This window comes from Lygodium microphyllum, chromosome 6 (genome assembly GCF_053477565.2).
Source record: "Lygodium microphyllum isolate KBCC chromosome 6, Lygodium_microphyllum_v1.1.10, whole genome shotgun sequence".
Taxonomy (NCBI): Eukaryota; Viridiplantae; Streptophyta; class Polypodiopsida; order Schizaeales; family Lygodiaceae; genus Lygodium; species Lygodium microphyllum.
In genome coordinates this window covers 145,393,511-145,404,485 of record NC_141140.1, presented here as the reverse complement: position 1 = coordinate 145,404,485, position 10,975 = coordinate 145,393,511, and positions in this window count along the sequence as shown.

The window sequence follows — 10,975 nt, the reverse complement described above, 5'->3', positions numbered from 1 at the left end:
TAGAGAAGACAAATCAAATAATCATCTATCAAAGGCAGATAAACGACCTAAAGAAGGAATTAGAAGCAAAGAAGAAAATGGAGGCAAATAAGGAAGAAGAAAGTGCAAAAGAGCTACAAGTGGAAAAGTTAGAGGAAGGAATGGCACTAGAAACAGATTTCTCAAGCCTCATACACGAGCAAAAGGATATGGATGAGCAATTTGAACAATTAAAGAACCTAGGAGAGGAGCTCATCAAGGAGTTGAAGAGGGTAAAGATACAAGCCCATGTAGAGTTCCAAAAGGAGAGGAGGCAAAAGAAACAAATACTAAAGGAACTGCAAGAGATTAGGGCCTAGAAGACATGGAGTCAACTAAAAAGCTGCTAGAGATGGAGAAGTGACTCCTTAGGACCCTCCAAGAGCAAGAATGGCTAAAAGAAGAGCTAAATCACCACAAACACAACAAGAAAAAGATGCGTTCAATATGGAAAAAACAAGAAGAGGTGGTGACAACACTGTCACAAGAGCTACGGCTAAGTCGAGGCAAGATGGAGGAGAAGGCCAAGCCTGGGAAGAAAGGAACCTTGAAGAGTCGGGGATCTATCCGAATGCCTTGCCCTAACAGAAAGCAAGAGAATCATGGCGAAAGCAAGGGCCAAAGCAATGAAGGCAAGGCTAGAAGTCCAGCAACATGCCTTCCTAAATACAGTACTTCATGTAACTATAACTAAGGCCGGGGATGATGGCCCTATGGAAGGGCTAAAGAGGAAGTTGGATGTTTAAAGGAGAGCCATAAAGTATGGCTCCAAGAGCACACCCCAAGATCCAGTAGTAGCCCAAGGCTGGCACAATAGAGGCAACTTTTGATGCAAGTGGGGCTCTCAACAGAGGAGATAGAGTAGCTCAAAATTGGAAAGCATGAGCACCGAGAGCAACCAACCATAGTGGCCCAAGCAGAAACACCAAGGGATGAGGGGCTCGATTTTGAGCAACCTGATGACATTGAGGTACATCCCGATAAATAGAGCCTTCCCCCACCTCCATCAACAAAAATAGAAGGCCAAGAAGATGAAGATCCTACCACTATAGAGAGAATGATCGAGGCCAAAAGGAAACACAAAGAGTTGGCTGACTTCATGAGGAGAAAGTTTAATGCCAGAACACAAGACATGCCCAATGTCTAGATGCCACAAATCAAGGAACCATTGCCTATCAATTGGGCATTAGAATTAAACCATTGGAAGCAGCAGGAGAACGGGTGCAAGCCATTTGAATTTCAATTCTTCTACACTTTTGCCTTGAATCAAGTGCTACCCCCTCAAGTGATTGAAGGAGTCATCTAGGTCGGAAGAGGCTAGGGAAGCAGTGGGTAGATGAGAGGGCTAGAAATCCCACGTCATGGAGAAGAGAGCCTATGAGGTACTGGGAAGATAAGGTCACAGAAGATCCAAGAAAGGTTAAAGGCTATGAAGCCCAACCTAAATGGTGCTGAAAGATCTAGGACACTTGAAAGAGAGCGACGGATCGAAGGTTGGACTCGAGAGCTATGGCGGGAGAGCAAGAGCAAGAAAGAGAGAGACAAGAAATGGGAACTCCAACAGTCATAATGTGTGATCGGGCCTTCCTTTATTCAAACTGTCACTAAAAGAATAAAGAATAAAGTGACAGTGACGGGCGCTCGCCACCTGCAGTGTGCAGTGGCGGTGACTGTCAGTGTAGTAATACACAAGCGGCTAGGCAGAGGCGCCTTTACCCCCAACAACCTCCCACTTAAAGGCGAATCTGCCCCAGTGAGGAGTGAAAAGAAAAAAAAAAAAGACAGCACAACATGTACACGTGTGCAACAGGATGAGGAAAGACGTTATCTCATCCCACGCCCATTGACCTCCTGAGGAAGGCAAAGTGCTCTGTAGAGAGGCTTTTCGTGAGCAGATCTGCAGGATTCTGGTCAGTCGAGATATTGACAAGATCAACAAACTTGTCCTCAATGACCCCACGTATGAAGTGATACCTCACCTCAAATGTGTTTCGTCTTCGCATGGAAGACCAGATTCTTGGCTAACTGAATAGCACTCATAGAATCTGAATGCAGTTTAGGGATAGCATGAATACCAAGGTTAGCAACTAAACGACCCAACCAAATGGCCTCCTTGCAAGCCTCAATGGCTGCAACATACTCGGCCTCTATAGTAGAAAGGGCCGTGCATTTCTACACCCTGGACATCCAAGAAACAGCACCTCTAGCATAGGTGAATACATAGCCGGAAGTGGACTTCCTACTATCTGCATGTCCTGCATAATCAAAGTCAGTGTATCCCACAACTCCTGTATCCTGGCTGCCATAGCATATGCACATATCTGCAGTGCCCTTCAGGTACCTCATGATACCCTTCACGGCATCCCAATGCTTCTTGCCAGGTGTAGCCATATAGCGTGCCACAACACCAACTGCAAAGGCAATATCTGGACAAGTGGCTATCATGGCATACATAAGACTGCCCACTGCGGATGCATAGGGAATCTTGGCCATCTCCGCCCTCTGCTCATCTGTCTGCGGACAATCAGCCTGTGATACCTTCACATAAGAAGGCAATGGATAGCCAATAGGCTTTATGTCCTGCATGCGGAAGCGCTCAAGGACTTTATGAATGTACTCCCTCTGTGACAAGTAGAGGAGTCCCTGATGCCTGTCGCGTCTAATGCGCATACCAAGTATGTGAGCGGCATGTCCCAGATCTTTCATCTCAAAGCTCTTCTTGAGCTGAGCCTTAAGAGCATCTAGCTCATCATGAGCTTTTCCTGTTATTAGCATATCATCCACATAGAGTATCAAAATCAATAAAGAACCATCACGGGCTTTCTTCATGTAAAGACACGGATCCATAGCACTCCGACTGTAACCATGTGACTGCATAAAGGCATCAAACTTATGATACCACTCCCTAGGTACATATTTCAAGCCATAAATACTTTTCTTCAATTTGCACACTAGGTGTTGCAAAGCCCTTAAGCTACTCCATATAAATCTCCTCATGCAAGTCCCCATGTAAGAAAGCCATCTTGGCATCCATCTAGTATAAATCCAAGTCAAGATGAGCAACCAAAGCCAAGACTAAGCGCAGGGTGGTCATCTTAACCACAGGAGAAAAGACCTCGTCAAAGTCCACACCATGCTCCTGCTTAAAACCCTTTGCTACCAATCTAGCCTTCTATGCCGGCTTGGGCCAGGGGTACTTTTTAGCTTGTACACCCCCTTGCATGGCAAAGCCTTCTTGCCCGTAGGCAAGGAAACCAAATCCCAAGTGTCATTCTTATGTAGGGAGTCTATCTCAGACTGCATAGCCCTCTCCCAGGAGTGACTGTCACCACTGCGCATAGCCTCATCATAGGTGAAAGACTTTCATGTATCTGTAACCAAGACATAATGCATCGAGGGCTGAAATCTATCAGGTGGACATCTGTCTCTAGTAGACCAGGCTCTGCTGCCTGCCCAGCTGCCTGTCCAACACCCTGACCATGAGCATCAGCTGCAGCTGTAGGTTATCCAACTGGCTATGCAGGAGCTCTCGGCTCCTCCTAAAATATGACCCTGCAGATCTCAACAACTCTCTTAGGCTGCCTATGCATTTTGTCTTCATGGAAGACTACATCATGACTACGGATGACTTTCCGTGCTTGCGTATCCCAGAGACGATAACCCATCTCGCCTGCATCCCCATAACCAAGGAAAATGCATTTGACACTCTTGGGATCCAGCTTACTTCTCTTGTCCTTGGGCACATGGCAAAATGCCTCACATCCAAAGACACGGAGATGCACATAAGACAGAGGTTTTCCAGTCCATACCTCCTCTGCAACCTGGAAATCCGAACCACTAGAGGGTGATCTATTTATGACATGCACAGCTGTACTAACTGCCTTAGCCCAAAATCTCTGTGGTAGGCCTGCATGGCTAAGCATACTGTGTACACGCTCCTGGATGGTTCTATTCATCTGCTCAGGCAAACCATTCTTGGGGGGTGTAGGGGGTGGTCAACTGGCACTTAATACCCTTCTCATCACATAACTGCTCAAAAGCACGTGAGACATACTCACCCCCATTATCTGTCCTTAGGCATTTTAGCCTATACCCAGACTGGTTCTCAACCAATGCAAGCCATCTCTGAAACACAGCCAAGACATCGGATTTTTGCTTAATGGGATAAGCTCAAACTTTCCGTGAAAAATCATCTATGAACGTAACAAAATACTTTGCACCACCCATAGACTAACAAGGCATGGGCCCACAGACATCCGAATGTACCAATGCCAAGGGCTCACTCATGCGTGGCCTATCAGACTTCTTATGCGTAGACCTAGTCTGCCTGCCATAAAGAAAATGCTCACATGAATCAAAACATGCATAATCAAGGGGCGATAAGTACTGCAAACCAGAAAGAATTTTCATTCCCTTCAAAGACATATGGCCCAAACGGGCATGCCAAAGAGATACATATGGGATAGAACCCACAGACAAAACATGATCAAGGGAAGAAGCTGATACAATCAAGGGGTAGAGACTACCAGCCCTGACACCTCTCGCAATCACAAGTCTGCCCACGAGTGATCTTCCATGCAGAGTCTCCAAAACATAGATGATATCCTACATCATCAAGCTGTCCAGCTGACATGAGACTACGTGTCAAAGCAGGTACATGATGTACATCCTGCATAACAAAATTGCTGCGAGAAGGGAACTGCAATCTAACATCACCAATGCCCACAATATCAAGAGAGCTATCATCACCCAAGCACACAAAACCCGAAACAGTACGGTATGAATGAAACCACTCTCGACAAGGTGTCACATAAAAGGACGCACCTGAGTCCAAGAGCCAACACTATGCATACATAGAGTGTATCTTTGTCATCTGCGAAGCACTAGAAGAAGCTACTAGGATATAATCATCATCATCAACATTCTCAGGCTGCATAACATTGATCTCTTCAATTTTAACATTGGACTTTGCAGGTACTATGCTGCGATCAAAAGACTTATCCTGCACTTTGTCTTTTCCCTTATCTTTGAGCCTTTCATTGCGCAATTCATGGCATTGTGGCCTAATATGGCCCTTTTTCCCAAAATTATTATTCTTCTTCTTCTTCTTCTTCTTGCTTACTTGAGCTTGTGCTTGAGAGAGAAAGTGAGGGAGTGAGTGTGTGTGTGTGTGTGTGTGTGTGTGTGTGTGTGTGTGTGAGGGTGAGGGACTACAGTGGAGAAGCTCTCCCCCTTCTCCTCTCTTCTTTTTCTTCTTCTTCTTCTTCTTCTTCTTCTCTCGTGTGTGGCTATGGAGCTTGGAGCTTGGAGCTTGAGGATTGAGCTTGCTTGAGGTTACACTTTGTATCATGGAGCTACTAGAGAGCTTGTGGGAGGAGGCAACTTGATCGAGTATGAAGGTAAGCTCACTATACTTATAGGTGTGACAGTGTGCACAACTATGTGAGAGGTATCCATTGCAGTTGGCCTAAAATCCTTGAAGTAATAAGCGGTTCATGGGTCTTGGTGGTTGAGCGAGAGCTCCCATAAAAAGTGTCAAAAGCGCTTTAAAAAATAAGAGTTGCCATGGAACATTATTCTATTGAGCCCTCATGGAGTCCAATAGCCTTTAAGGGAGAATAAGAGATGAGAGAAACATCATCCAATGCCCATCAACACACAACAATGCAGAAATAACTCACATGTTAATCTTTTTGTAAGTATATGTATATGATTCTCATATCTGAATATCTTAACAAGTCACATAAGCTTGTCCTCGAGAACCTCCCTAATGAAATGATACTTCACATCCACATACTTTGTCTTTGCATGGAAGATTGGGGTCCCTACTAATGGTAGCACTTTCATTGTCACTATATAGAATAGAATCTTTATTCAAACTTTCCATAGACAAGAAAGCCAAATAGTCTCTTTACACTCTCTTGAAATTGTAACATACATAGCTTTGAAGATAGATAAGGTCATCTATTATTGTAGATGAGAGACCTAAGAAAATACACCTCTAGTAATAGTAAATAAGTATCCTATACTAGATCTCCCAGTGTCTACATTCCGTTAAAGCTTCCATTTGAGTAACCAACAACTGATGCATCTTTCCTCCCAAATGAAATGCATTAATCCTTTATACCATTCAAGTAGTGCGAGATCAACTTCATTGCCTTCCAATGCTTCTTGCTAGGATTAGCCATAGATTTGTTGACAACTCCTACTACAAAAGTAATGTTTAGACAAGTAGCTATCATAGCATGTATATATCAAACTATCGATTGTGGATACATATGAAATCTTCTTGGCTAAGTTTCACATATGGATGCAATAGAGTAATGCTTAAGCACCTTATTGTCATAGTTCTTTTGACATAGAAAGGTAAGTTTTTGTTCTCTATCTTAAATTACATTCATGCCAATAATATGATTAGCATCACCCAAAACCTTTATGTCAAAAGTTTCATGTAACTTTTTCCTCAAAGCATCCATATCATGCATGTGCTTTCCAACATGGTAGTATATCATTTGCATATAGAATTAAGACAATAATACTCCAGTCAAGTAGCTTCTTTATGTATATCTATTTCATCTCTCCCCATTTTATCTTAAGACTTCATGAATTCATTGAACTTATGATGCCATACCCTTGAGGCTTGCTTGAATCCATAGAAAATTTTTTGAAGTTTACGTACAATCCACTCTCTACTACCAAACACAACAAAAGCTTTTGGCTATTTCATACAAATGTCCTCACATGAAGATCACCATGCAAGAATGCTATCTTGACATCCATGTAAACAAGCTCCAAGTCCTCTTCAGAACCAAAGTAAGAATGACAAGTCAACCATCACTAGACTTGCCATGTACTTATGTAATGCATCTCTTTGAGTGATCTTCATCATGTAAACCCATTTAAGAACTTTGTTATATTTTTGTAATGATCCAAATTGGTGAGCATAACATAGTCCCTAAAGGGAACAAATCAATCTATAGGACAAGAGACTCTTGTAGATTATGTCAAGAATGGCTCTAGATTTTCAAAGTGACCCATTGCTATTGGTCTTGCTCACTATTTTCAAGTTCATTACCAATATATGACCCATTTATTGCATCTCTAAATGGTTGATATACATGTCCATCATCCTAAAAGATAATCTTATGGAATTCCATAATTTTCAAAGGTTTCTTGTAGATCTTATCCTTAATAAAGATAGTATTAATCCTATATACAAACTTCTTATCTTTAGGATCCCATAATTTATATTCCATCTCACCTACATCATCATAGCCAAGAAAGTTGCATTGCCTGGATTAGGATTGGTGGGCTTTTGATGCTTCTCTTTTACATGAATGCATATATGGATAGAAAAAAAATAAAGTTCCATACAGGGGTTTCAGATTAGCTTGATTGGTAGAGCTTCATAATTGAAATAGAATTTTGAGACTTTCACAAATGGAAAGTGGAATCGACACGATAGATTCAAGGAATTACTTTTTTTTTTGTTGATTGATTATATTATATGGCTTGTAATGGCAAGGATTGGATTAGCTACGAATAGAATGAAAAATTTAAGGTCAAAATCTAATTTGTATAGCTAGCAAAACCTTTTTGGGTAGGAGTATAAGGAGCTGTTGTTGACACTTAGAAGAGAAAAGATATTGAAAATAAGTGGAAGGAGAAATCAAAGTGAAAAGAGGATTGATCAAGGGTGCCAAACATTATTTTTTCAGTTGTGTAAATTTTAAGGAGTTTAATGTATTATTTTAGGCACCATTCAACTATAAGGTGCTCATATAATATTTTCCAACCCATCATTTACAGGTGAAATATATTTACTTTTGTAAACATTAAGTGAGAGATGGACTCACTCCCATGTAAATTGTAAATATTTCTTGAGGTGACATTAGAAGACTTGTAATGAATGTGAGGGTTGTGGATAATCTCCATTTTCTTTTACTAAACCATGTCCACAAAGGGGAAAGTGTCACAAAGGAGGAGGATCTATCACAAGACCAATGAAAAAGGGTAGGGCACCCAACAAAAAGTAAAAACCCTAACCCCAGTGTAAAAATGAATAGAGAGCTCATTCTTATATGTGCAACTTTTAAGTTTCTACTCTTTTGTTTTCTTATTTGCTATCTTGTGGTAACCATTACTTAAGAGTGAGGAAGAGAGTGAGAGTGTGAGTTAGGTGAGAGTTGGAAGTGATGGTGAAGCTCACCTTCAACTCTTACTTACCATCTCTTCTTTCCCTCTTGCCTTCATAGTTCAAAGGATAAGAGGTTGAGGGAGAGAGAGAGAGAGAGAGAGAGAGAGAGAGAGAGAGAGAGAGAGAGAGAGAGAGAGAGGGGGGGGGTAAAGGCTACTCCATGACTCTTATGAGCACCAACAATTGGTGAAGAAGCCCACAAGTGATAGCAACTAACCCCACATCTACTAATTATTAAATCTAATAGCCCGTGAGTGCAAGAGGGAAGTCGTGAATGATTATTGCTTGCATATGACTACTAATAAGGAGCTCACAATGAATAATTGCCAGCATATAACTAATAAGAGGAAGCCTACAACTACTAGAATGTTGCATACAATCCCAGCAAGTGCCCATGATTGATCAAGCGGCCACTATATTCCTAGTGACTCATGAGTGCTTGAGAAGCCATGATTGATAAGAATCTATCCATTAAGTTTGCTCGATATCAATGGAGGGAATCCATATATGCCAAACTAATTCTTATGGTGTAGATATAGCAATCCTAAGGGGAATCCCTCGTTCCATGGCAATAAGAGGTGAATCTTTCATGATTCAATCTGATTTTCCCTAAAAATCCTTTTTTCCAAGGTTACTATTGAATTGTCACTTACCTTCAACAGGTGGTATATCTAACGTGGTAGATAATGTCTCAACCATGTGCTATTATTAGCTCAATCCATTAATCATACATGAAAATGAAAGTGTTGGAATTGTCATATTTGGAACATTAGCAATGATTATGCAACATTTACCCATCTTCACACTCCCAAGTGGTCTATTTGGGTGTTGATTTGTGAACATATGAGCCCAAAATACACCCTTTCTACAACCTTGGGCTTCATCGTGCTATGCTCAACCAAGGTGGAGTCGAAAGGATGTGACAATGGGAGCATAAGAGGAGGGCATATAATTTTGGGAGGTCGCTAGATTTTATATATATATATATATATAGAGAGAGAGAGAGAGAGAGAGAATAGGGATCTCAAGTTAGTTGTACTTGACAACATGGTACATCAACAAGTTGATGTGTTGTGTCATGAGACACATGCTCCCAACCTCATTGTCAATACAACATAGCAATGAGTTGCTCAATCGATCTCACTTGGTAGCCACCACACAACTAGAGTAAGTTAATACAATCATCCAACTTGGTCATCACAAGCTTCACACTCAAGTTCATCAAGTGTTGACTTGACCTTATCTAGCATCCACTTAATCACATTCTTCTCTCATTGCCACATGTACTTGGGCGCTACCAACATGCACTTATGATTGAAGCACAATTTATATTAGGAATGATTTCAAGGAGATGTGGCCACCACTACCAACACCACCATTTCTACAACAAGCATGTCTACAAAGTGGTAGCACGCGGTTTCACAAGAGGTATCCAAAATGGTTGGAAGTGCACAAATTATGGTCTCAACACTTGTGCATGAAATAAGTGATGATCCATGTAGCTACACTAGTGATGGGCTATAGAAAGTATATAGACTAGACTAGATTGTGCTTGTATATGCCTTGATTTGCAAGAAATGGAGAGTGCTTGGAAGCCATAGCTAGCATGCAAACATTTGTACTTCATATTCATAAGAGTTCTAGGCCTTCTTGTGAAAAAGAAGACACACTCATGCACCAACCCTAAGCTTTCTTATGGAGATGTATCAACAATTCTTTATTGACCTAGATTGCATCCATCCTAGGCCTATGTTGTGCAACCCTTTCTTTTTTGGCCTATACTTATTTTGCAACTCATCTAGCTCCCATGTTGGACTTTCATCATGCCCCAAAATGAATTTAGTATGCTCACACTATGTTACTCATTGTAATAATATAATTATGTCTACTAAGCCATCTTTGATTGATGTAAACAATGGAGTGAAAGCTTGCTTAAAATAAAAATATACCAAAGAAGCTCGCATAAGCAAGCTCGCCAAAAAATTTCCCCCTACTCATAAATTATACATAGGTATACCAATCATTACTATCACACAACAATTATTTGTATTCCTTCCTCCATGACATAACACCATTCAAATACTCTAATCGCAAACCTAAGGAGAGGCCACGTGTATAGCACAACTTATCTTTAAAAGAGAGATAGTAGATGGATTTAGAGTTATGGAAAGAGAAGAAGGAATAGTTTCTAACTCTTTAAAATGCTACCAAAGTCATGTGCACACCATGTGTATGCTCAAAATAAATGTATTGCTTGCAAGCATCACAATTGGTTAGTATGAAGAAAAGTTGAAAGCCTTCTTGACCATGTGAAGCACACATACGTACCCATACATTCACTTGTATCAAGAATAAAAAGAGAAAGGAGTTGGTTTCCAATTTAATTGATAATAAAATGTAAGCATGTCAACTTTGAGAAACATCATTTTGAATAACCTCACAAATTAGAACCCAAATTGTAAGAATTATTGGACCACACCCATAAAACCACAAATGAATAATGGCAAGTTTACATCAAACTCATTAGATCCAATGCCTAGAGAAATCATGGTGACCGATTAGGGGAAAACACAACAAGAGAATCAAGGAACAACCACTGGAAGGGGAACTATAAAACACATTACAAACCTACCAAAACAAGGGATACAAACAAGATCTCAAGAAAACTACACAAACTTGTAGTAGCCACCATGCACTTTGAAACCTCAAAACTTAAAACTTGCAAACAAGCAATAGTGAGTCGATAGGCTACTCAAGAAC